Below are 27,546 nucleotides of genomic sequence, written 5' to 3'. Positions count from 1 at the left end.
CTCGATGGATAATTGGTTAGTTATGGGATTAAGGATACCGTGTATGTGTTTAGATGGAAAGAGACCGCAAAGCCTTTTAATATTGGACCATATTTTCGAGGAGGAAGAGTTAGGATGAATTTCAGAAGAAAAATCTTTGATTGATTGTCTTTTTGCTTACCTAAGTACTCTTCTAAAAGTTGCATTTGCTTTTCTAAATTTTATTATGTTTTCGTTATTAATATGCCTTTTTAAAATACGCCAACTATGATTTTTATCAATTCTAAGTTTTGAGAGAACATTATTCCACCATGGTACAGTTCGGGTTTTTGTAAATGTTGTGTTTTTGGGGGATTGTAAGATGTGCACTTTGAATAAAAGTTTTTTTTAATGAGGGCTGCTTCTTTATTTGGGTTATTGCTGGTAGGAAATTTGGAACTTATATTGTCAATACTTTGTTCAAATTTGGTCCAGTTCGCAGATTTTAGGTTAAATGTAGGTTTAGCAGTAAAAGGAGTGTAAGGTTGACTGGTAAATAATGAAATTTTAATTGGAAAATTGTCTGTCCCATTAAGGTCGTTTAAGACTTCCCATTGGATGTCGTTAGCCAGACAGGCAGAATTAAGTAATAGGTCGATGTGTGTTAAAGTGTTATGTGTGGAGAAATGTGTCGGAGATTTGTCATTTAGTAGAATAAAGTCGGATTGGTCTAAGAATTTGCTGAGCACTTTGCCTCTAACGTTGCTTTTAGGTGAACCCCAGCTTGGGTGCCAGCTGTTGAAGTCTCCCAGCACAATAGTTGGGCAAAGTTGAGGACTAAGTACGTTTTCCAAACTTCTCTGGGAAAAGGATTTATAAGGTGATATGTATGCCGAAATTAAGTGTAATTTCTTTTTGGAGATAATCTCAATACCAATACCATAATTAGCATCAAAGTCAGAATTGAGTTGTAATATAGTGTAATTGATTGAGTTGTGTACCAGCAAAGCTACACCACCATAGGAGTTGGAGCTATTTAGTGTTAAAAGTGAATAATTTAGTGGGGTAGGAAGGAATAATGTATTGGTTATGTGAGTTTCTTGTAGAGCTACTATATGAGGTTTTTGTTCAGCAATAATGATTTGCAGCTCACTGAAATTGTTCTTATAGCCTTTGATGTTCCATTGAATTAACTTTAACATATTGGTTAGTTTTAATGTGTAGGGTGTATGTGAAAGTGAATCAAGTGATTTCTGCGTCACTGTCAGTGGTGCTCATTTCGTTATATTTGTTTATAACAGTTTTAGTATTTATTGATGATGTCTGACTATTAGATGCTCTCTTTGCTTTAGCTTTTAGCGAAGCTAATTTGCGCTTAGGGGTATTTCGAGGAAGAATTTTTATCTTGTTACTTTTTTTTGGTTGAGTAAGTTTTGGTATGCCTGTATTTTGAGTGCTTAGGTTAACGTCAATTTGTTCAATGATGTCGTTATATGAAGTGATTTGTCTTTGTGTAGGAGAGTTGGTAGTGTTTAAGGAATTATTGATTTGAGGTGTTGTAGGGATTGTTTTTTTTACAGATGAGTATAGAGTATCATTGTTGTGGTGTGTGCTATTGTAAATGTTTAAAGCTGTTTTAATGTCACATTTCTTATTGGTTTTTATGGCTTTCTGTCTGTAGATGAATGAAGGTTGTTTTCTTGGTGATGTGCTGTGCAATTAATGCAGCGTTTTGGTTTAGTGCAGGTCTCGTTGCTTTCAGAGGTAATGTGGGACGTTTCACCATAGATCCAACATAGTTGTTCATTGCGGCAGAATTTTTGTAGGTGTCCAAAGCGAAAGCATTTGTTGCATCTCATTGGTTGTGGTATATATTGGTGTACAGGTGAACGTTCGTACCCAATCATGATGTAATCGGGAACTTCCAACGCAGCAAATGTTAGTATGATGAGGCCAGTTTCAATTAATTTGTTGTCTACTTTTTTAAGTATTTTGCGTACAGCTGTGACTAGTTGGAGAGTTAGTTCACGTACAATTTCTTCTTCGCTCACCCCACGCAGATATAGATTAGAGTAATTAAGAGTCGCATGAAGATTAACAGTTATGTTTATAGTTGGTGAGAAGGTAGTGAGTTTAAGGAGTTTTAGGGCTTGAATGTTGTTTTTCGTTTTTAGCATTAGAGTACCATTTCTTGTTTTATTGCAAAACTCGACTTCGCCTCCACAGGTAAAGTCAATTTGTTTTTTGATAAGAAATGGCGAAACGTTTGTTAGGTTTTCATTTTCGTCGATTCGGGTTATGCTGAGGAATTTCGGGCCAGGTATTTTTAACAGTATGGAATGGTCTATGGTCTTTGATGCGGGCAATGTGGTGGACTGGGCCCACCGGTCAGGTGGGTCACCCATAGTAGTTCAGTTAATATTTTGTTGTTGTTGTTTTTTTCACTTGTGGTTGTATTAGAGTTGGTTAATGTTTATACTCTGTACATGAAATGTACAAGAGTATATTAGGTTTGCGGGAGCTGAAAAATGTAACAGGCAGAAGGAGGCGTGGCAGACCCCACAAAGTATATATATTCTTGATCAGCATGACAAGCCGAGTCGATATAGCCATGTCCGTCTGTCCGTCTGTCCGTCTGTCTGTCCGTCTGTCTGTCCGTCTGTCTGTCTGTCCGTCTGTCCGTCTGTCCGTCCGTATGAACACCTGGATCTCAGAGACTATAAGAGATAGATAGATAGAGACACCAAATTTTGCGCAAAGATGCGTTATGTGTGTATTCTATACGAGTTTGTTTTATTTTTTTTTCCCCCCACTTCCCCCCTATGGCGGTTTTCCCGATTTTCCATTCGTATAATCGCCTATATCTCGGAGACCATAAGACCTAGGAACACCAAATTTTAGTCCAAGGTGCCTTGTGTGAATACGCAGAAAATGTATATTTTGGGATTTCCCTCCCTCCCCCCTCTCCCAATCAAATGCGATTTTCTCTAACTCCCGTAATTCTTGGAATTTCGACCTAAAATTTTGCAAATACCCCCAGTTAGTAATTATGTGTCCGTATGCCAAGTTTCACTATGATAGACCGATTTACCAAGAAGTTATAGCCATAAATATATTTGCTGCTCCAGCGCTGCTGCAGAGCTGCCCAAGCGCTGCCCGCGGCTGTTGTTGATGTTGCTGTTTGGTTGACTGCGAAAATGCTTACACCGAAACGAATAGATGCGCATAGGCATACATACACTCACACAGACGCAATTGCTATGTAAATTTGCAATTATACACCCTTTACGTGAGTTCGAATACCGAGAAAGGTAAAATCGATCATTGAATTTTTCTTTATTTTCTTAATTTTTTTTATTTTTTATAATTATTGTAAACATATGTACAGAGTATTTCAAAGTCGGGACAACCGATTTAGCTTTTTTACTTGTTTTGTTTTAACCAGGGGTGATTAGTAAACGAAATAATCAAATTGTTTGTGTTATCGATACCGATATCGCTCAAGACGGAGTAGGTAATGATTAGGCAGAAAAAGGAAGGAAAAAAGGGCTGACTCTGCTTCGATGACGTATGTGCATCGGCAGAACAGCCCCACTTGATGTTGTAACTAAAAGATTAAGACACTTTGTGTTTGCCAAATACTTGTAAGCATAAATGAAATAATAAACTGAGAAGTTTATCTTTATCAAATTTAATGATTGTCCATGATGGACAGTTTTAAATAAAATACGAAGAAAAAAAAAAAAAAAGTGCCACAGAATTTTGGTGTAAAGGTTTTAAGCACTAGACACGTTTATATTAAAGCGAAAAACACTTTTTCACGGAGCGTAAAAACAACACGACTTGTCACATTGACAGTTGAACTGAATGTGTAGTACTAAAGTTCCTATTAGAGTTGGGCACGGGCCGTGTTTTTTGTCGTGGCACTTCGTGCCACGCGTGGGCCCGCGTGTTCGTGTTGTAAATTCCGATTTCGTGCGTGGCCGTGCGTGTTCGTGTTGAGCCAAAAAGGCACGACAAAACACGCACGAGGAAACACGAAAGAACACTAAAATCGATGCTAGCTGAAATAAATGATAGCTTAAATAACGATTTAACACTTGAATCAGAAAACGAAGCACCCAATAGTCAACACGACTTTTCTGAATTTTTAGACACTAATAATTAAAAAAAAAAAAAATTAAATTGGACAGGTCAAGGTCTTCACTCTTGTCAGTGCCTGAAGATACTTACCACCCTATTTTAGAAATGTCCCTATCATTTTTATACTCTGTACATGAAATGTACAAGAGTATATTAGGTTTGCGGGAGCTGAAAAATGTAACAGGCAGAAGGAGGCGTGGCAGACCCCACAAAGTATATATATTCTTGATCAGCATGACGAGACGAGTCGATCTAGCCCTGTCTGTCTGTCTGTCCGTCTGTCCGTCCGTATGAACACCTGGATCTCAGAGACTATAAGAGATAGAGACACCAAATTTTGCACAAAGATGCGTTATGTGTGTATTCTATACGAGTTTGTTTTATTTTTTTGATTTTCCCCCCCACTTCCCCCCTATGGGGGTTTTCCCGATTTTCCATTCGTATAATCGCCTATATCTCGGAGACTATAAGACCTAGGAACACCAAATTTTAGTCCCAGATGCCTTATGTGAATACGCAGAAAATGTATATTTTGGAATTCCCCTCCCTCCCCCCTCTACCCCGCAAATCGTAACTCCCGTAATTCTTGGAATTTCGAACTAAAATTTTGGAAATACCCCCAGTTGGTTATTATGTGTCCGTATGCCAAATTTCATTATGATAGACCGATTTAACAAGAAGTTATAGCCATAAATATATTTGCTGATGCAGCGCTGCTGCAGCGCTGCTCAAGCGCTGCCCGCGGCTGTTGTTGATGTTGCTGTTTGGTTGACTGCGAAAATGCTTACACAGACACGAATTGATGCGCATAGGCATACATACACTCACACAGACGCAATTGTTATGTAAATGTGCAATTATACACCCTTTTCGTGAGTTCGAATACCGAGAGAGGTAAAATCGATCAAATTTTTTTTTTTATTTTCTTAATTTTTTTATTTTCTATAATTATTGTAAACATATGTACAGAGTATTTCAAAGTCGGGACACCCGACTTTAGCTTTTTTACTTGTTAAGTCACACCTTTATTCCTACACTTAATTCTACAAAACACGTCGTTGCTTTCGCAACGGAAATTTTCCTTTGCTTAATGAACTTATTTTAGCAACTATTTGGTCCTTTTTATACTCTGTACATGAAATGTACAGAAGTATATTAGGTTTGCGGGAGCTGAAAAATGTAACAGGCAGAAGGAGGCGTCGCAGACCCCACAAAGTATATATATTCTGGATCAGCATGAGGAGACGAGTCGATCTAGCCCTGTCTGTCTGTCCGTCTGTCCGTCCGTATGAACACCTGGATCTCAGAGACTATAAGAGGTAGAGATACCAAACATTGCACAAAGATGCGTTATGTGTGTACGCTGTGCAAGTTTGTTTTATTTTTTTGATTCCCCCCCCCACTTCCCCCCTATGGGGGTTTTTCGCGATTTTCCATTCGTATAATCGCCTATATCTCGGAGACTATAAGACCTACGGGCACAAAATGTTAGTCCCACATGCCTTATGTGAATACGCAAAAAAAATGTATTTTGGAATTTCCCTCCCTCCCCCCTCTCCCATGCAAATCGCGATTTTCTCTAACTCCCGTAATTCTTAGAATTTCGAACTAAAATTTTGCAAAAAAAACCCCCAAGTTAGTAATTATGTGTCCGTATTCTTCATGATAGACCGATATAACAAGAAGTTTTAGCCATAAATATATTTGCTGCTCCAGCGCTGCTGCAGAGCTGCCCAAGCGCTGCCCGCGGCTGTTGTTGATGCTGATGCTTTGGTTGACTGCGAACATGTTTACACAGACTCGAATATGCTAGCATATACATACATACACTCACATAGACGCAATTGCTTTGTATATGTGCAATTATACACCCTTTACATGAGTAGGAATTCCAAAAGAGGTAAAATCGATCCAACATTTTTTTTTTAATTCTCTTACTTTTTTTAATTTGTATAATTATTCTAAACATATGTACAGAGTATTTCAAAGCCGGGACACCCGACTTTAGCTATTTTACTTGTTTTTAAATATTAATGCGTAAATAAAGGCACTTTTAATAACTGAATTGAGATGAAAACATATTTCGCTGTTGTTATCTGTTATAAATCCAAGATATTAAGAGCAAATTTGACAAGTCATACAAATGCTTGTCTAAAAATCGGCATGTCCAAGCCAGTACCGTTAATAAGCATGCAAATATACTAGTAAAATGTTTTAACGACTAGTTTTCGTGTTTCGTTAAGACATTCATGAATACAGAAGCAGATTAACAAGTAATCACTTGACTCTGGTAATCAAAGTCTTAAGTAGATTGCGAGAAAATGTAAATAGCATAAAAACAAAATATCAGTTGGATATAACAATGGCCAGCATTGTTAATACACCTGTAGGGATAAAGGTAAAGGAACAATTGGAATTTGATGAGGAAGAGACAGAATTACAGGAGGAAGATTTAATTTGACAACCCCAGCCGTTATAAACATTCCATTTGAGTCAGATACTGATTCCGACGATAGCGATCAGGATTTTAATTCCAATACAGGAAATAAAGATATAAGCATGACAGACACATCAGCCGCCGATAGGGCATATATTAGGGAAATTTATTCCGCAATTCCCGAATTCCAGGGAAAAAATCCACTTGCAAAGATTTCGAACGGCAGTTAAATTGGTTAATTTGACCAATGGACCGTACAAACAAATTGCTGTTGAGGTAATAAAGTCAAAAATAATTGGCTCAGTCTTATACAAAGTCCAAAATGAAACTACAGTAACTGCAATTATAGATAAGCTAAATTGTTGGTGAAACATCCGACGTAGTGAAAGCTAAAATTGCAAACGTGCATCAAAAAGGTAAAACTGCGACACAGTTCACTAATGAAATCGATAATCTACGAAGATTGTTCAGGCACTAGCATGAACATGAGAACCTGTCGTCACGGACCTGCAGCAGATAGACGCCGAGGCTATCTGGTGACATGTGCGATTGCCACATGCGGCGATCCTCTGTTTGTTTAGGCGATCCTTTGTGCAGCAATAAAATTTAATGACGGCTGCACACAGGTCACGTAGGCGACGGAAAAAGGGTCTTAGAAACGCGATAGTACTTATAAATAGAATTAAGACAACGCTGAGTCCTACAAACTCAGCGATAGCATAAGTAAATTTAAGATAACGCTGCTCCTTACAAACGCAGCATAGCATTAAGGGATGAAAAATAATTAAATAAAAGTATGCAGCTAGCAATAGCTGCATTTCAGAATATTCTACATCGTAAAAGTGTACGCACGCGTTTTAGTGTAAACATTTTTTGGTCCTTCGAGCCGGATCAGCTGGAATCTTTGGTTATTCTAGCTCTTGTACCTTCTGAGATCCTTGCGCTCATACAGACGGACGGACGGACGGAGGGACGAACAGACGGACGGACGGACATGACTATATCGACTCGGCTTGTCACCCTGATCAAGAAAATATATACTTTGTGGGGTCTGCCACGTCTCCTTCTGTGTGTTACATACATTCGTCCAAAACTAGTATAAACTTTCACCCTTTGGGTACAGGCTATAAAAATTCATACGTTCGAATATTAAACACGAAAAAAAAAAAATTTAATGTAAAAAAAATTCATTTCGAATCATTAAGTGACTATCATATAGCCAAAGTAAATAAATCTGAAAGATCAGAACAAATACTAAATAAATTGAAAAACAATTTTCCCCTAGATCAAAAAGATCTTTTAACAAAACTATGCTCAAAATAGACAGACACATTCGCCTTAGAAACAGAACCTATAACAACAAACAATTTTTACAAACAAAAATTAAGATTGAATAGTGAGGAACCGGTATATATTAAGAATTACAGAAACCCTCAAAATCAGAAAGATGAAATAATAAAGAAAGTAGATAAATTTATAAAGGATAATATAGTAGATCCCTAGATTTATTTTTTTGGATGTGAGTGATTTTGTTGAAGGCGGACGTGTTTTTATTGAGCTCCTGTTTACAAATTTGTGTACGCGAGGTTCCATCAAATTTATACAAATTGTCAGCTGTAGCTGTTCTGGCGACGGTACATGCTGCAACTGGAGCGTGCAGAAATGACCTGCAACAGACGTTCTTGGCGGTAAATTTATTTTGCAAACCCTGGGTGCCGTGTTTTGTCTTTCACTCATAATAGCGAGCGAAAGTGGAGAAAGCCGCGAAAATCGGAAAAATTTTTTCACTCAACCGGACTTGCGCGAAGCAGCAAATAAAAAAAAAGATTTCACCGGGCTACAGAAAAGCTGATCTCAATCACAGTGAGTCGCATCCACTTTTGGTTTAAAGCTCTAAACAGGGGGCGTCCACAGGATAAAAAAGCAGCATACTTTTGTGCACCTGCTATATTTAAAATGCCAATTAAACGGTCTCCTATTGAACAAAACTGCGCAACGCCAACAAATAAGCGAACTCGCGCACTCCTGATAGCAATAAGCAAGCTGCAAAAATGGAGAATTCGATTGGAGGAATGAATGTGCAAGCGCTTATGGACATAATGCAACGTACTATGGCCGCTACTCTCGCTACTGTTTTTCAACAACATTGGCGTAAAACAAGGGTGCTTACTGAGCCCCCTACTCTCAAGTTAATACGGAAAAAACAAAGGTGATGGTTATCCGAGATGGAAGAGGTCGTCCAGTGAACGAAAGTTGGAACTTAAATGGGGAGATGTTAGAGATAGTTAAAGAGTTTAAATATCTAGGAGTAACGGTAACTCAAAATCTAAACTTCTCTGCGCACCTTAAATTAAAACTCTCGGACTCCATAAAAGCCTTAAACAGCCTGGCAGTCATTCCTTGCTAAACGAGAAATACTACCAAGTATAAAGTTCAAATTATTTAGAGCTACGGTGCGGTCCATTATGCTTTTTGCAGCACAAATATGGGGACACCAGTACTATGAAGAAGTCGAAAAACTGCAGCGTTTCTTTATAAAGAAAATATTTAGGTTACCGAAGTACACCCCAAATTATGCAATCCACATTGAAACAGGACTATCGATATTATACTCTGAAGCAATGTATGCACACTTCTCATACATACAAAAAACCATGCTTATGCCAGATACAAGGCTGCCGAACTTAATAACAAAGTTCCTGCAGAGAGACTCAAGTCAGTTTTTTCAATCCTGGCTGAGCCTGGCCAGGGAATATGTCGTTGGATTGGATATTTCCGACACTAGCACTTGGGCCTCAGCACAATGCGAAATATTAAAGAGTATCAATATTGCTACTAGGAATAAGTTTGTTCTCCAAGCGTGCCAAAGTGACACCCGTTCAATTTACAGAGAATTAAATAACAAGAAAGGAATGCTAAAGTCGAGCAGGCTCAACTCTTAAATACCCTGTACCACCCCACAAAAAAGTAATTAAATTAATTAATTAATTTAATTAAATTAATTAACTAAATTAATTTAATTAATTAACTAAATATTAACTAATTAAATATAAAATATTCCATGCATGCATACATACATTTACATTTACATCAGAATCGTGCCTTATGCGTGTTTGTGTACTTGTACATATGTATGTATGTGTGCATTGGGCCTGGTTATATGGCTATAACTTTCCGATCATTCTATCATAATGCAACTTGGTATATGGATATATAATTACTAACCAAATGTGACTACCAAATTTTATTTCAAAATTCTAAGAATTACGGGAGTTATAGAAAATCGTTAATAGGGGGGGAGTGGGGGGGTGGATCAGAAAAAATTAACAAACTCGTCCTTTCTCGGTCTCAGGAGAATCTGTATACCAAGTTTGGTTATTCTAGCTCTTATATTTTCGGAGATCCTTGCGTTCATACAGACAGACAGACGGACAGACAGACGGACAGACAGACGGACAGACAGACGGACAGACGGACAGACGGACATGGCTATATCGACTCGGCTTGTCATGCTGATCAAGAATATATATACTTTGTGGGGTCTACCAAGCCTCCTTCTGTGTGTTCCATGTGCACTCGCACAAAACTAATATACCCTTGTACCCTTTGGGTACAGGGTATAAAAATCTCGGGGAGACAAACTATTTCAACGATAAATACAGTATCGCGGAAATATTCCTAATTTTTAAAGCTCGCACCGAAACGTTGCCATTAAATTATTCGCCCCACATTTCAAACGGGATATGTGACCTGTGCAATCTCGAAGCCACAGAAAAGGTCACTTCATCGGCACCTGCCCAATTCTGAGCGAGGTTAGATTTCAATATATAACATAAAAATAACTAATAATAATAATAAAATAAAAACAATGACTGACAGCGGTAAATTAATTGTAAATTTATTATTGCAGTAACACCAACTTCTTATCCGAACTTCACGGCCAACGATCTGGTATCTGGGGAAGACCCGGAAAGCCAGGTGTAACCAATGAAGTTTAGGGTAATTTGTCGGTGATCGACAGACGGTTTTTTAACCAAGTCGATTAATTTTGAAATATAGCTTTATTTTTTAGCCTAACTATACAATTAAGAAATGTGTTGTTAACCTAATAAATGTGAATATAAAAACAAGAAAGGAATGCTAAAGTCGAGCAGGCTCAACTCTTAAATACCCTGTACCACCCCACAAAAAAGTAATTAAATTAATTAATTAATTTAATTAAATTAATTAACTAAATTAATTTAATTAATTAACTACATTAAATATAAAATATTCCATGCATGCATACATACATTTACATCAGAATCGTGCCTATGCGTGTTTGTGTACTTGTACATATGTATGTATATGTGCATTGGGCCTGGTTAAATGGCTATAACTTTTTTTTCGATCATTCTATCATAATGAAACTTGGTATACGGATATATAATCAGTAACTGGATGTGTCTATCAAATTTTAGTTCAAAATTCCAAGAATTACGGGAGCTATAGAAAATCGTGAATAGGGGGGGAGTGGGGGGGTGCATCGGGAAAAATGATCAAACTCGTCCTTTCTCGGTCTCAGGAGAATCTGTATACCAAGTTTGGTTATTCTAGCTCTTATACTTTCTGAGATCCTTGCGTTCATACAGACAGACAGACGGACAGACAGACGGACAGACAGACGGACAGACAGACAGACGGACATGGCTATATCGACTCGGCTTGTCATGCTGATCAAGAGTATATATACTTTGTGGGGTCTACCAAGCCTCCTTCTGTGTGTTCCATGTGCACTCGCACAAAACTAATATACCCTTGTACCCTTTGGGTACAGGGTATAATAAAGCTACCTACTACTACCAGTAGTATCCTTCAATTTTAGAATACAACAGCCCATTGCCAAGAAATCACTACCAGACTCTGAAAAGAAAAGGTGACGATTGGTTGTTGATTATAGCCAAATTATTAAAAAATTATTAGCAGATAAATTCCCACTGCCAAGAATAGATGACATTTTGGATCAACTTCGCAGAGCAAGGTATTTTGGACTGAATGTCTGGATTTCACCAGAAAGAGTTGAAATAGGAATACGAAATTGAAATTCATTTTCAACGAGGAATGGCTCTTATCGCTTCACGCGATTAACTTTTGGTTTAAAAATATCCCCAAACTCATTCCAACGAATGATGACATTAGCATTAACAGGGTTGAAACCAACTCAAGCGTTCCTTTACATGGACGATCTAATAGTCATCGGATGTCCCGAAACCCATATGCTTAATAACCTAATCGATGTATTTAAGCTGTGTAGAAAGAACCATTTATAGCTACACCCGGATAAGTGCACCTTTTTCATGCATGAGGTAACTTTTCTAGTCACAAATGCACTAACCAAGATATTCTGCCATATGACAAAAAATACAGTGTCATAGAGAAATACCCACTTTCCACAGACGCAGATAGCGCCAGACGATTTGTTGCCTTCTGCAATTATTATGGTAGATTCATTAAAAATTTCGCGGATTATTCCCACCACATTTCAAAACTATGGAAGAACAAGAGAGAACGCTACAGTCGAGCAAGCCCGACAGTAAAATAGCCTGTACTCTCCACAAAAAAAGGAAAATTAAAAAAAAAATACATTTAAAAAAAACAAGTAAAAATGCTATGGTCGGGTGTCCCGGCCTTGAAATACTCTGTACATATGTTTACAATAATTATAGAAATTAAAAAAATTAAGAAAATTAAACCACAAATTTTGATCGATTTTATCTCTGGCGGTATTCGAACTCACTTAAAAGGTGTATAATTGCACATTTACATAGCAATTGCGTCTAACAGTGTGTATGTATGTTTATGCGCGTCTATTCGTGTCTGTATGAGCATGTTTGCAGTCAAAAAAGGCACCAGCATCAACAACAGCTGCGGGCAGCGCTTGGGCAGCAAATATATTTATGACTATAGCTTCTTGATTAATCGGTCTATCATGATGAAATTATAATGTTGTTTCTGTCTTCTACAAGTAGGGAGCATCCCTATATTGTAAGGTCTTGTGTATTTAGAATCTAGCTTATGCCCTGTATCGTTCTTTAATAAAACCTTTTGTGCTATTGATAAATCTATGTCTTTTGTTTTCGGTCATATAATTCTCTATTTTTCATCAAGATCCACAACAGGGCTCATCGAAGCGCTCAGGAAAATAAACTTCAGTTACTCGAAAAATTATATTTCCTCAAAATGGGTAACAAAATATAACACTTGTTAAAGAATGTCGAGTCTGTGAAGAGCAGAAATACGATAGACACCAAGAGTTAAAAGAAACTCTATCCCTCAGTATCCCGTACAAATGCAACTGATAAATTCTCAAAACTCGCTCAAGGAAGAATTATAAAAACAAAAGCAATAGCAGATATGTAGAAACCCCTTCACGACCCCTACATGAAATATTGCTTAATTCTGAGTCAATAACTTTAATTTTTCGATATCACTTAAATATCAAAATTTTCAAGGCCTGACAAGACTGTTGTCAACGGGCAAGTTGAAAGATTCCACTCTACTCTTTCAGAAATAATGAGATGTATTAAAACAAAACAAGAACACCGGACATTCGAAGAGTTATTAGACAGAGCAATTTATGAGTACAACAACTCAATATATTCTGTGACAAACAAAAGGCCATTAGATGTATTCTTCGGAGGAAACATAAATACTGATCCGGAACAAAGAAGACAAGATGTCATAAACAAAATAATGTAGAAACAGGAAACCAATTTAGAAAACCATAATAAAGACCGGAGCGAAATCAAACACTATAAAAATGGACAAGAAATTTTTGAAAAAGGGAATACAAGGTTAGGTTTGAACGTTACCCCAAGATTCAAAAAATAAATAGTTGGGTATGATAGAGAGAGAGTTTTTGTCAGTGAAAGACGTGTTTTCTTAAGCTCTGTGTTTTTTATTATTATTATTATTATTTTGCCTTTAAAGAAGCTTTTAATTTGAAATTATTGTTTTACTGTGTGGAGTTAATATCTATTTGGCCCGTATTGTGCTTAGTTTAGTGGTTGTGCATTTAACAGGTATTTATTTTATAATTTTATAGTTTCGGCGTTAGTGCACTGCATTTTGTTTTTGCAATTATTTTGAATTTTGCTTTTTGCCCTCTCATTGTGCACTTTGCTCTCACTCAGCCTTCTTGTTGTTGTTTGTGTTTGCTGTTTGTCGAAGTACCTAAAAGCTCATCTCAGTGCCGCTCAGTTGTTTTGCTCAATTTTTGCTTACAGCATTCTTCTTAAGCTTGGCGCTATCCTTCCTACCTTATTGAGGTCATTCATCCTTGTATTTATTCCGCCCACAATGTTTTGCTGCAACAAGTCTTGCACAGTTAAAGATGCAATTGATTCTGATCAACTTCGGGTTGTTAACTGTTGGTTGTGCGAGAATTTTATGCATATTGCATGTGCAGTCTCATCACGAGCTGCAGAAAGTGCGTAGGTTGCTGCTCTGCCTCAGCCCCGACTCTTACTGTTATAGCCCCCAGAAGACAAGTTTTTGTATCAAGATTATCTTTCGATACCACTTGTGAATCTATAGCAGCCTATATTGCCAGTAAATCGACGGCTAGTGTATCTATTTCGAAGTTCAGTTTTTCTGAGCCCCGTGAAATAGCCTCGTTTAAAATAAGTGTTCCGCCTGAGACTTTTACAATTATATGTGATCCAAAATGTTGGCCTCCACATATGATTGTTCATGAGTTTAGGCAGAAAAAACGAGTTTCGTCAGTGTCTGTTGGTTTACAGTCTAGTACTCTTTCTTCGAAACCAACGTCAAGTTTGGCTTCAAAAAAATAAACTCGCGACCTTTTTCGCTTAATATTCTGTATCAGAATGTTAGGAGTCTTTTGTCCAAGCTCGGGAATTTATTTCTGAGTAGTTTTTCTTTTGAATTTGTTGCTGATAAGGTACACTTGCTCGTATATACCTCCCTCTTCCGATATTCATGTATGTTTCTTGCAACATACTTGTATAACTGGTATTAAAGCAATTTCCACTCATATCCGGGACAGAGATGCGTTTGTTGTGCTAGGTGATTTTAATTTGCCTAACATAGTATGGTCATTTTTCAATGAGTCCAATTCTTTGGTGCCCTCAGCAGAGCATGAATTTTTGGATTGCCTGTTGGACCTTTCTTTGTTTCAAATTAATTCAACACCTAATCACCTAAGTGGAATGCTTGATCTCGTCTATGTCACTGACCCTTGTAGCGCAATAGTCTCTAGGTCTTCACTCCTGTCAGTGCCTGAAGATACTTACCACCCTACTTTAGAAATCTCCCTATAATTTTCAAGTCACACCTTTATTCCTACACTTAATTCTACAGTTCCTCCTATCCTTATAGCATATCATCTTCCCACACTATTTACGCTCCCATAATTACTGATAGCTGTCTACTTTCTGCTATCAAATCATTAAAATCTTCATACTGTCCTGGAGCAGACAACATTCCTAGCTGTGTTCTCAAGGAGTGTTCCAGTTACCTTTTACAGCCATTACTTAAAATCTTTAATCTGTCGCTTGGTTCCTCAATCTTTCCAACTATTTGGAGAGAATCTTTTATTATTCATCTTCATAAAAAGTGTGGTAAGTCTGATATTTTAAACTACAAAGGAATTGCAAAGTTGTCTGCCATACCGAAATTATTTGAAAAAATAGTTTGCAGCACTATCAGCACCTCTGTAAATCTGTCATATCTCCGGCTCAACATGGTTTCATAAAGAGACAGTCTAGTACGACCAATTTGCTGGAATTTACTTCCTTGGTAAATGAAGCATTTACTCTAAAAATGCAGACTGATGTCGCTTACACTGACTTCAGTAAAGCATTTGACTCTGTGAACCATGATCTTCTGCTCTTTAAGCTAAGTCGTATTGGATTTCCCTCCGCTTTTCTTGTGTTGGATTTCGTCTTATTTAAAAGACAAATCCCAACGGATCTTGCTTAGGTCGCACATTTCTAAACCTGTGTTTGCATCATCAGGTGTGCCTCAAGGTATTATTTATTAAGGACCTCCCCGCTACCTTTTCACACTCTCATATTCTTATGTATGCTGATGATGTGAAACTTATTCTGACTTCCAAAGACCCTTCTCATTTTCATGGCCTGCAGGAGGATCTGAACTGGTGCTTAGCTAACCACTTGCACCTCAATTGCTCTAAATGTAAGTTCATGACATTTCACCGAACTTTGCATGTTCGACTGTTGAAGACCTTGGGGTTCTTTTTGATTCCAAATTGAACTTTAACCTTCACATATTCAGTATTGTCAATAAGGCCAAGGGATTACTTGGATTCATTAAACGTTGGTCCAAAGTCTAGTACGCCCTGTGCTTGAATACTGCTCATGTGTTTGGTCTCCGCAGTATAGAAAGCATCAGGAAAGTATTGAGTCTGTTCAGAAGCAATTCCTTCTTTTGTTCTACGTGGTTTAAGCTGGGATCGCAATCTCTGCGTGTCATCGTACTCTAGTAGACTGATGCTTATAATCTTTCCTTTATAATAAGTAATAAATAGGAAATTAGGTCGCCTTAATTTTTCAGTTCCTTGTAGGCCAACAAGGAATTATTTGCCGTTCATATTGGCAAGATGCACAACTGATTACGCTTTGCACAATCGTTTTCGGGTCATGTGCAGCCATTATAATGATATTTTACATTTACTTTCGACAGGACTCTCTCTCTCTCTCTGTTCTATCAAAATTATTCTTTATAATTATCTTCGGGGAAATCTCTGACCACTTACTGCTGTGAGTTGGGGCATAGCTTGCCGGACTGGCATTTAAATTTTAGGTTGGAGATTTCTCTCTTTCTCTTTTCGTCTCTCTCTTTCCAACTTTCTCTTTTCCTGTCTCTCTATCTCTATTTCCTTCTTTCTTTTTCTCCTTTCCTCTTTCTCTTTCTACTCTTACTTTTTCTAATTAGTTCTTAAATAGAATTTTCCTCCTCTACTTACTTTTTGTATAGTTTTTTAGGTCTTTAATGTCTCTGACCGCATATGGCTGTGAATCGAGGCATAGCTGACCAACTGGCAAATAAAATTCCCCCAACGTGTCAGAGGCATTAAAAGACGTTATTGTACAGCTTTGTGTTGGGCTTTATTATCTTTTAAGTTGAGTTTAAACTCTTATATTAAGTTACATCATCATATAATCGACAGAATTATTGTTGATGTACTAAATAAAATAAAATAAAAATGAAAGTAAATAAAATATTGGTCGTGGTATTTAACTACCAAAACAAATCCATCCACGCTATCTGGACAGCACCAATAGTAACTCCCCCATGCTTCTCCCCGACGGCGACAGGTGGCAGCCCCACCACTGGTATAAGTCGCACCTGGACAATCACCGTTGACAACCACACTGATTATCGAAACTAATACAAGAAGACAAATAAATCCAAACGGCTCCACTTCGATGACGACCATAGACATTTCAAAACGGACAAGAATTGGAAAATGGAACGTTACAACTCTAAAGGAACCATCCAGGCTACCACAATTTCAAGGAGAAATGGACAAGCTACATATAGCAATAGCGGGGATCGGTGAGATGAGATGGAGTGGCAATGGGACAACAACAACATCAAACGGCAACGTAGTTCTGCATAGTGGCAATAGTGACGGTAGCAAATACGTGGTAGGAATCTTCGTGGCCAGGAAGTTGAAGAAGACACTACTCTTCTGGGTTCCCGTATCTGCTAGACTCATTAAGGCCCGGTTAAGATGCAAAGCTAGCCACATCATCATCGTGCCATGCTATGCCCCGACAAAAGACGCCAGTGTCGACATTAAAGACAACTTCTACGCTGCTCTCAGAACAACTCTCACGGAAATACACCGAGGTGACTTCACTATTCTCATGGGTGACTTTTTTTTTCATCAATACGTGATGAACAGGCAGGATTCAGACCACACAGGAGTCGCGTAGACGAGGCAAACACACTTCGCCAAGCAAGGCTGCAATAGCACCACGTGGAGCTTCAACGCACATCTTGAAGACTTGGACTATGCGGACGTTATCTGTCTGGTTTCTCACAGACTCTGTGGTATCCCATCCAAAACTAATGACCTCGTGACAAAGCGATGCGCTTCAATCACGCCAGCCAAGAAAACATGCACATATTTAGGAACCCAATCGAGTTTGTCGATAACTTCCCATACCTCGACACCATTATCTCCAACAATGGTGGCGTGAACGAAGCTGTATCGAGCCGTCTTACCAAAGCACGATCAGCATTGAAAAGACTGTATCGCTTTTGGAGAATTGGACAGTTAAGCAGAAAAGCCAGACAGCGTATCTTTAATGCCTGTGTCACATCCACATTGCTGTATGGAAGCGAGACGTAGCTGACCACACAAAGAATGGTCCAACAGCCGCTGGCATTTATAAACAAATGCCTCAGAATCATATGCAGGATATTCTGGCCTAACAGAATATCAAACACAGACCTGTGGTGCATGACTGTTGAGTCTTCAATCCACCTCCTGGTAAGGAAGAAAAAGTTTCCACGGACTGTGAAAAGACCCACACAGCATTGTGAGGATGGCGCTAGACTGGAACCACCAAGGAAGTAGACGGGTCGGCAGACCTATGCAACAGAAATGAAATTGTCAATACCTCAGTAAAATAATTATACGTATCTTATATTTTTGTAAGTTGAAAAGAGTACTCGCGCAAGTAAAAAAATTTTAGGTTTGCAGTTTTATTGCTGATAGTAATGGAAAATAAAAATTAAGAAAAAAGTTAAAGAAATCGTATTTCAATACATACAAAACTTTTTCTTCATTATAAATAATTATATGTGTGGGACCTGGGCTACTTTTAATGGAAATAAAGGATCCAAGGCTCCAATTTAATATGTTTTAATAGTTTTAGTGAATATAATTTTGAATTTGTAGTACAAGAAAATGTTTAATTGAATTATTATTAACATAACAGCGTCGTTTCGTCTTTTATATGCAACCGTCTTGTTTCACATCTTCTTTTCGACTCCTCTCATCGTTCGACTTCATCTATTCTTCATGAATGTGGTGAATTTGGTGGGCTGTTGGCACTACGTTTCCAGACCCATTCCCACATATTAGCCATCCTACACAGCATTCGCCCCGAATGCTGCCAAGTCATCGTCGTTGTCATATTGGATCGAAGTCCAGGGTTTTATGTACTCGGCACAAGTACTTGTTTGTCTTGGACTTTGTCTTTGCTCTTTACTTTTGTGATCTGGTATGGACCCAAGTACTTTGGCTTTAACTTTAGTCTACCACCAACTTAGCAGGTTGGCGTCGTAAGTTGTAAGTCTTTAAAATCTGTTCCTTGGCCTTCTTACGAAGCTCGTCTCGACCATCGTTAAACATTTGGATCATCTCGTCTTGTATCATTTGTTGAATGTTCAAATCGGACTTTGTGCGCATCTTTCTACCGATAAGCAATTCGAATGGCGTCTTTGGAGTGCTTCTGCAGAATGTAGAATTGATCGTTTATTTATATATTCGTATATCGTATATTTTCGCCTTCACAGTACTGCTTAAATTCGTCAGACATAAATGCAGAGCCTCGATAAGAAATGATTTGCAATGGACTTCCGAAGATCATACTTTGAGCATATAGACGTGTTGTTACCTCTTTGGCAGACGTTCTTTTGGTCGGATACAACCAGCAAAACTTAGTAAAACGATGACTGCAAATATATGCTTATACTGCTTGTGTGTGGATTCGAGTGGTCTCAAAAAATCAATATGGTAAGTCATGAGCGGTTCTTCATCTTTTGAAAGAGGATGAAGTTCACCTTCCTTTTTTCCTTGCTTGCGTTTCGTCGACTCATGGAATATAGAATTCTTTTGCCAGTATTTCTTTTGTCTTTTTGACAGAAAAGTGTCCTCTCTCGTGTGCTTGTTTGATAATTTCGTGTTGCATTCCTAAGGGAATCTACCAACTTATGTAAAAGTCCAGATTTCATGAAGTAATTGTTGTGTGTCGTCTTTTTTTTTGAGGATACCAATAATGGCTTTTAGCTCGTCATCGTTTAATTGGACACATTTAAGTTGCGATATCTGCTTAGGCCATCGGCGTGACGTATGCGTGTGCCTGATCTGTGTTCCACATCATAATCGAATTCCTCGAGAAGTAGAGTCCATCGGGCAACTCTTGTCGGCAATAGGTTCCTTTTTTTTTCTTGGCGAAAGCATTACAATAGTCACCAGTTTGAGATGCATTCCCAGAAGATATACTCGAAACTTGTTCAAGGTCACAATAACAGCCAAAATGTCTAAATTGTAGCTAGACAATTTTTTATCGACGTCTGTAGTCTTCTTACTCATGTAGTAAACCGAATGTAGATAGCCGTCATCGGGTGACTTTTGTAGGAGGACTGCGCCATACCCTTCAATTGATGCGTCGGTGTGAAGCTCTATCTCATGCTGTTGATGAAAAATCTTTAAAACTGATTTTTCGGTTATTATTTTCTTCAACTTTTGGATTGCGAACAGAGCATTTTCTTCGATTTTGAATATTACGTCTTGTTTAGTTAAATCTGTTAGTGGTTTAGCGATCGTAGCAAAATTGGGAATTAATTTTCGGAAATACCCAACTAGACCCAAAAATGATTGTAGCTGCTTCAAATTACATGGTATCATAAAGTTCGTTACGGCCTTAGTCTTTTCAGGAGATGGATTTATTTTTTGGTTCTCGATGACATGTCCCAAAAATTCAATCTTTGACTTTAAAAACTGGTATTTCTTTAGGTTAATCATGAGTCCATATTCTGAACAACGTTGATTGACTTCTGTTAGGTTTGATACCGCTTCGTCTTCATTTTTTGCAGGGATAATAACGTCATCGATGTGTGGTAATGCTATTCCTTTTCTAGCTAAATCTCGGAATATAGCATTGATATGACGTTGGAAAACACTTGAAGAATTTGACAAACCGAATAGAACTTTGGCCATTGTGTGTAACAAACGAAGTATATTTGCGGCTATCTTTCTCTACGTGAATATGAAAACAAGTAAAAAAGCTAAAGTCGGGTGTCCCGACTTTGAAATACTCTGTACATATGCTTACAATAATTATAGAAAATAAAAAAAATTAAGAAAATAAAAAAAAAATTTGATCGATTTTACCTCTCTCGGTATTTGAACTCACGTAAAGGGTGTATAATTGCACATTTACATAGCAATTGCGTCTGTGTGAGTGTATGTATGCCTATGCGCATCAATTCGTGTCTGTGTAAGCATTTTCGCAGTCAACCAAACAGCAACATCAACAACAGCCGCGGGCAGCGCTTGAGCAGCGCTGCATCAGCAAATATATTTATGGCTATAACTTCTTGTTAAATCGGTCTATCATAATGAAATTTGGCATACGGACACATAATAACTAACTGGTATGGGCTGCGTTTTGCTACAAAGGAAAGAGTCCAATCTTTTTTATATCCACAAAATATCGAAATGGTTTTTTTATACTCTGTACATGAAATGTACAAGAGTATATTAGGTTTGCGGGAGCTGAAAAATGTAACAGGCAGAAGGAGGCGTGGCAGACCCCACAAAGTATATATATTCTTGATCAGCATGACGAGACGAGTCGATCTAGCCCTGTCTGTCTGTCCGTCCGTCCGTATGAACACCTGGATCTCAGAGACTATAAGAGATAGATAGATAGAGACACCAAATTTTGCGCAAAGATGCGTTATGTGTGTATTCTATCCGAGTTTGTTTTATTTTTTTTTCCCCCCACTTCCCCCCTATGGCGGTTTTCCCGATTTTCCATTCGTATAATCGCCTATATCTCGGAGACCATAAGACCTAGGAACACCAAATTTTAGTCCAAGGTGCCTTGTGTGAATACGCAGAAAATGTATATTTTGGGATTTCCCTCCCTCCCCCCTCTCCCAATCAAATGCGATTTTCTCTAACTCCCGTAATTCTTGGAATTTCGACCTAAAATTTTGCAAATACCCCCAGTTAGTAATTATGTGTCCGTATGCCAAGTTTCACTATGATAGACCGATTTACCAAGAAGTTATAGCCATAAATATATTTGCTGCTCCAGCGCTGCTGCAGAGCTGCCCAAGCGCTGCCCGCGGCTGTTGTTGATGTTGCTGTTTGGTTGACTGCGAAAATGCTTACACCGAAACGAATAGATGCGCATAGGCATACATACACTCACACAGACGCAATTGCTATGTAAATTTGCAATTATACACCCTTTACGTGAGTTCAAATACCGAGAGAGGTAAAATCGATCAAATTTTTTTTTTATTTTCTTAATTTTTTTTATTTTCTATAATTATTGTAAGCATATGTACAGAGTATTTCAAAGTCGGGACACCTGACTTTAGCTTATTATACCCTGTACCCAAAGGGTACAAGGGTATATTAGTTGTGTGCGAGTGCACATGGAACACACAGAAGGAGGCTTGGTAGACCCCACAAAGTATATATATTCTTGATCAGCATGACAAGCCGAGTCGATCTAGCCCTGTCTGTCTGTCTGTCCGTCTGTCCGTCCGTATGAACACCTGGATCTCAGAGACTATAAGAGATAGATAGATAGAGACACCAAATTTTGCACGAAGATGCGTTATGTGTGTATTCTATACGAGTTTGTTTTATTTTTTTGATTTTCCCCCCCACTTCCCCCCTATGGGGGTTTTCCCGATTTTCCATTCGTATAATCGCCTATATCTCGGAGACTATAAGACCTAGGAACACCAAATTTTAGTCCCAGATGCCTTATGTGAATACGCAGAAAATGTATATTTTGGAAAAATTTTGCAAATACCCCCAGTTAGTAATTATGTGTCCGTATGCCAAGTTTCACTATGATAGACCGATTTACCAAGAAGTTATAGCCATAAATATATTTGCTGCTGCAGCGCTGCTCAAGCGCTGCCCGCGGCTGTTGTTGATGTTGCTGTTTGGTTGACTGCGAAAATGCTTACACAGACACGAATAGATGCGCATAGGCATACATACACTCACACAGATGCAATTGCTATGTAAATGTGCAATTATACACCCTTTACGTGAGTTCGAATACCGAGAGAGGTAAAATCGATCCAATTTTTTTTTATTTTTTTTTTTATTTTCTATAATTATTGTAAACATATGTACAGAGTATTTCAAAGTCGGGACACCCGACTTTAGCTTTTTTACTTGTTTTTTTTAGCAATTTCAACATTTTTGGAACCGCTTTCATGCATTCCAATGATTAATCCTTGCTCATACTCCGAAAGGCTATTCAGTCTAATACACCAACAATTAAAGAAATGCATTTTATAACATATATGTATACTCACGTTTAAATTGAGAATAAAATTCTTGTAATTAAACCTTTTAAAACCAATTAACGAAGCGGAGCAGCGAGCGAATTGTAAAGGACACATATAAATATTTATAACCAAATGCCAAAGGGGTGCGTACTTTTTCAGCTAACGGTAAGCCAAATATGCAGAGAACAAGGAAATGATAGTTGTGTATACATAAGAAGAGATAAACAAAACAGACTGCATTCTCAAAAATAAAGTGCCGTTACCTAATACGCAGAATACAGCAAAAATAGTTTGTCACATATAATTCTTTTACTGACGTATTAGTAAAATCGATTGTATCCCTAATATAATTAGAGGTAAGAAAGCAGTATGTAACTTTAGTAACTCGGATCATATTCCAAAAATAGAATATGGCATCATGGCATATCATACTTGATGGCATCATCATACTTAATGAATTCAGATGAACTGTAAGCTGGAAGGACCCCAAGAATAACTTGGAGGGTACCTACCTAATGCATTTCTGGAACGCCTCCGTCCTCGTTAATGAGACCCAATTCATCCCAGGGGTGCCTACAGTGGGGGGGAAAATCAAAAAAATAAAACAAACTCGTATAGAATACACACATAACGCATCTTTGTGGAAAATTTGGTGTCTCTATCTCTTATAGTCTCTGAGATCCAGGTGTTCATACGGACAGACGGACAGACAGACAGGGCTAGATCGACTCGTCTCGTCATGCTGATCAAGAATATATACACTTTGTGGGGTCTGCGACGCCTCTTTCTGCCTGTTACATTTTCAGCTCCCGCAAACCTAATATACTGTTGTACATTTTATGTACAGAGTATAAAAACAGACTTGACCTGCCTAGGGCTCAGGGGAATCTGGATTCAGGTTTCCTTTTGTGCCCCAACATTTTTTTTTACAGGAAAACCCATATTTGAGGCCCCAAGAAAAACTTCAAAAAACCAAGTATGCAGTTTTTCTTGGAATTCTGTGAGTATACAAACTGAGTTTGAAGTTAATCAGATGTAAATTGTAGATGTGTGTAGATGTGCGGTTATCTACGTATGGTTGAAAAAGTAAAGAGAAACATGCATGCATATGTACATACATATGTATGTATGTATGCCTGTGTACGTACATCTATATATATAAAACAGTTTGTCCTGACTGACTGACTGACTGACTGACTGAATGATTGGTGATCAACGCACAGCCCAAACGGTAAAGGCTAGGAAGCTGAAATTTGGACTCAAGTATCCTTTCATAGTCTAGGTCCCCACTAAGAAGGGATTTTGGAAAACTCCAAAGGGGGGAAAACAGGCTCCAACGTGTGTATGAAAAATCTACAGTTTTCATCTGATTAACTTTAAACTTAGTTTGTATACTCCAATTCCAATTCCAAGAAAAACTGTATACTTGGTTTTTTGATATTTTTTTTGGAGCCTAAAATATGGGAGTTTTCCTGTAAAAAAAAATGTTGGGGCACAAAAGCAAACCGCGTCAACAGCCCACAGCCCAAACGGTAAAAGCTAGGATGCTGAAATTTGGGCTCAAGTATCCTATCATGGTGTAGATGCGCACTAAGAAGGGATTTTGGAAAATTCGAGCTCCAAAGGGGGGAAACGAGCTCCAAAGTGTTTTTGAAAAATCCGCATTTTTCAACCGATCGACTTAAAACTTAGTTTCTAAAATCAATTAAAGGATACAAACAAAACTGCATACTCGGATTTTCGAAATTTGTGTTGGAGCTTGAATTATTGGGGTTTTAATATTTATTCACTATTTCAAATGAAAAGTTTTTGTTATAAATTTAGTCCGATCGATTTAAAATTTGGATAATGTAATCTACGTAACTAAATCTACAACTTTGCATTCAAGGATTTTCAAAATATGTATTTTACAAAAGCAGGCAGAACAAACAATACAAAATATCAAACAGTTGGGGACAACTAAGTATACATACACACACATACAAACAGCTGTTCGTGTAGTTGCGTGCAAACGATTGAAATAGCCAAAGCAACATGTGAGACACTAATGTGTGAATGTCCATACATATGTGCACATCTGTGTATGTACATATGTATCTACATATGTATGTATGTACATTCGTCTTGCACTGACAGAGCAAGAAATGTTAATTAATTGAAAATTATATAACATTTTTAAAAGTAATTTTTTCTTTGTTTAGTGCATTTGGCATTAGTGTTTTCATTAATAACTTTATGCAGCAACAACAAATATCAAATAGTTGGGGACATCACATACACACACTCACACACAACAAGCAACAGTTCGTGTCTATGTGTGCGGTTCTCTACGTACGGTTGAAAAAGTAAAGAGAAACATATGTACATATGTACATATGTATGTATGCCTGTGTATGAATATAGCATGTACATATGTACATTCGTATTAATGTATACATTGGGCAATCGAACACAGTTGTTTGATTGTAAAAAAAATAATGCTCTAAAAACAACAACAACTGCAAGTCATTAGCTCGCTCTTCTTCTTTCATTTTGACCATTTAATGTTAATTGCAAAGGCAAAACGCCAAAATGTTACAGTTACCGTCGCTAGGCAACGACTGCGTAAGCGATAGTAAAGCAGAAACCGAATAACGGAGCTACGCATATTCTGCTTCGCATTGCGGGCAGATGTATGTATGTATATGATTTGTTCTTATTGATGTCAATAAATAATTAGATTTTTTTATTTAAATATTCTGCTTATTGCATTCAAACTTCGATATTTTGATGGTATCGGTGCCAGTGCTTTTTGATCGTGGCTCATCGCTGCACGGCATTGACACGAGTGCCGTGTTTCATATTCCGAGTTTGTGCGTGGCCGTATTGACTCAATATGGCACGAAAAGACTCAAATGTGAATTTAAATTTGGACTCAAGTATCGTTTCATAGTATCCATCATAGTGTAGGAGCACACTAAGAAAGGCTTTTGGAAAATTCTAGCTCCAACGGGGGGAAAACGAGCTTTAAAAAATATTAGTTATAGTGGTCATGTTCGTTTAACGAAATAGTTTGTCAAGAACAAAAATGTAACGGACTACTGAACAATTTTTTGTCAGAAAATGTTCATTTAAATACCTTAAATGCCTTCCTACTGGTAACCTTTAAGGTGAAAACATATGGGTAGGTTATGCACACACAAAATAAATACAATTGGAAACATATTGAGCCGGGTTAAGACGGGCAATACCTGCTAGTTATAAATATTTTTTATAGAGATACCTTAAATTTTTTATAGAGATACCTTAAACAAATCTAGCAGTTTTGTCTTTTTCAGAAGTTTTTAGAAAATAGGTGCACTATATCACATACATAGCTGACATAGTAAATAAAATATTGTATTTTATTTATTTATTATTAGTTCTTAGTGCGACACGAAAATAAAATATCCTTAGGTAATAGAATTAAAAGTGATCTGATTAGCCTACTTAACCTATATACATACATATATGTATATGATAAATACGAAAACCAGGCTTAGTACCAAAAACTATTGTTTAATTCCATATCAAAAAAAATATTTGTATTAAAACGAAGAAGGAAGGATTAATATAAGAGAGAGAGAGAGAGAGAGAGAGAGATTAATACATCAGAGTATGTCAGAGTCGAACATCCAATATTTGAACGCTCAACTCATTTTTGCTTGCTGTCGTCTTCTTTCTAGCCTAATATATAATACTGTGTAATTTATGAATTTATGTAACTATGTTCATTTGTACAGCAGAAATCGAAACATTTTTCAATTGTCAAGAATGATTGCCTTTCCAAAAACAATTAAACGTACCGCCGGCACAACAACAAACAAGAAAACTGTCAAACAAATTTTGTTCATTTTATAAATGAAAACATTCCAAATAATATGAATAAATCGTTAGCTTTGTAGACAGTTAATTCAAGGCCTACTTTCATTCACATTTGTAAGGATATATTATGTAAACTCTAATAATGTATTCCAGTTAATATAAATAATTTTTTCTTATTAAACAAGAATTGTTCGGAGCCGCTATGGAGTGTTCCTCACACCCCATTGGTGTGTTTTATTGACACAATGGATAAGCGGGCTCATCTAGCTGTCCTGTTCAGTATTCCAATTTTACAGTAGTTGACCCGAACAGGTTTTGCATAAACATACTTATGTACATATAGTATTTAATTGATGTTCACACACTTCAAAGTTGGAGAGAAAATATAAGATGTATGAAAGTTAAAGAGAGGATAAAAGATGACATGTTATAAAAGTTCTAAAATTGTTAAATTCCATTTCGCTTTAATGGGGTGTATAGATAAGGTACTGAGAGGAATACAACAGGCATCTATGTGCAAAAAATGTGTTTCCTCTAGCTATTATAGTCTCTAAGATCTAGGTGTTCATACGGACAGACGTGGGAACAGATAGACCTTATCATGCTGTCTGCCTGCCTCCTTTGGCCTGTTACATTTTTCACTTTGTACCAAACCTAATATACTCCTGTACCTTTCAGGTAGAACTAGTCCTATTTCTTACTCAAATACTTTATACGCTCTCCAGTTGAGTGTTACATGCACCGACATGATTGAGACCTGCTTAGCAATGTAATTTGACTATTAGAAGTGTTCATCTGAGAGCGAGCTGCCAAAGTGTTAGTAATATTTTCCTATCCAACTGAACTAGTTCAAACTC

General features: G+C 37.5%; 1 protein-coding gene across 1 annotated transcript in view; it reads right to left on the bottom strand.

The window, feature by feature from the left end:
* Positions 1-23,425, bottom strand: part of LOC115629975 — a 153,755-nt gene extending 130,330 nt beyond the window's left edge. Inside the window, exon 1 of the mRNA XM_030526597.1 lies at positions 23,359-23,425. The gene's annotated coding sequence lies outside the window, so the exon portion shown is untranslated. The remainder of the gene's footprint in view (positions 1-23,358) is intronic.
* Positions 23,426-27,546: the final 4,121 nt, after the last annotated feature.

The sequence above is a fragment of the Scaptodrosophila lebanonensis genome, unplaced genomic scaffold, assembly GCF_003285725.1.
Source record: "Scaptodrosophila lebanonensis strain 11010-0011.00,11010-0021.00 unplaced genomic scaffold, SlebRS2 tig00000184-arrow-arrow-pilon, whole genome shotgun sequence".
Classification (NCBI taxonomy): Eukaryota; Metazoa; Arthropoda; class Insecta; order Diptera; family Drosophilidae; genus Scaptodrosophila; species Scaptodrosophila lebanonensis.
This window is presented reverse-complemented; position numbering and strand designations above follow the sequence as displayed.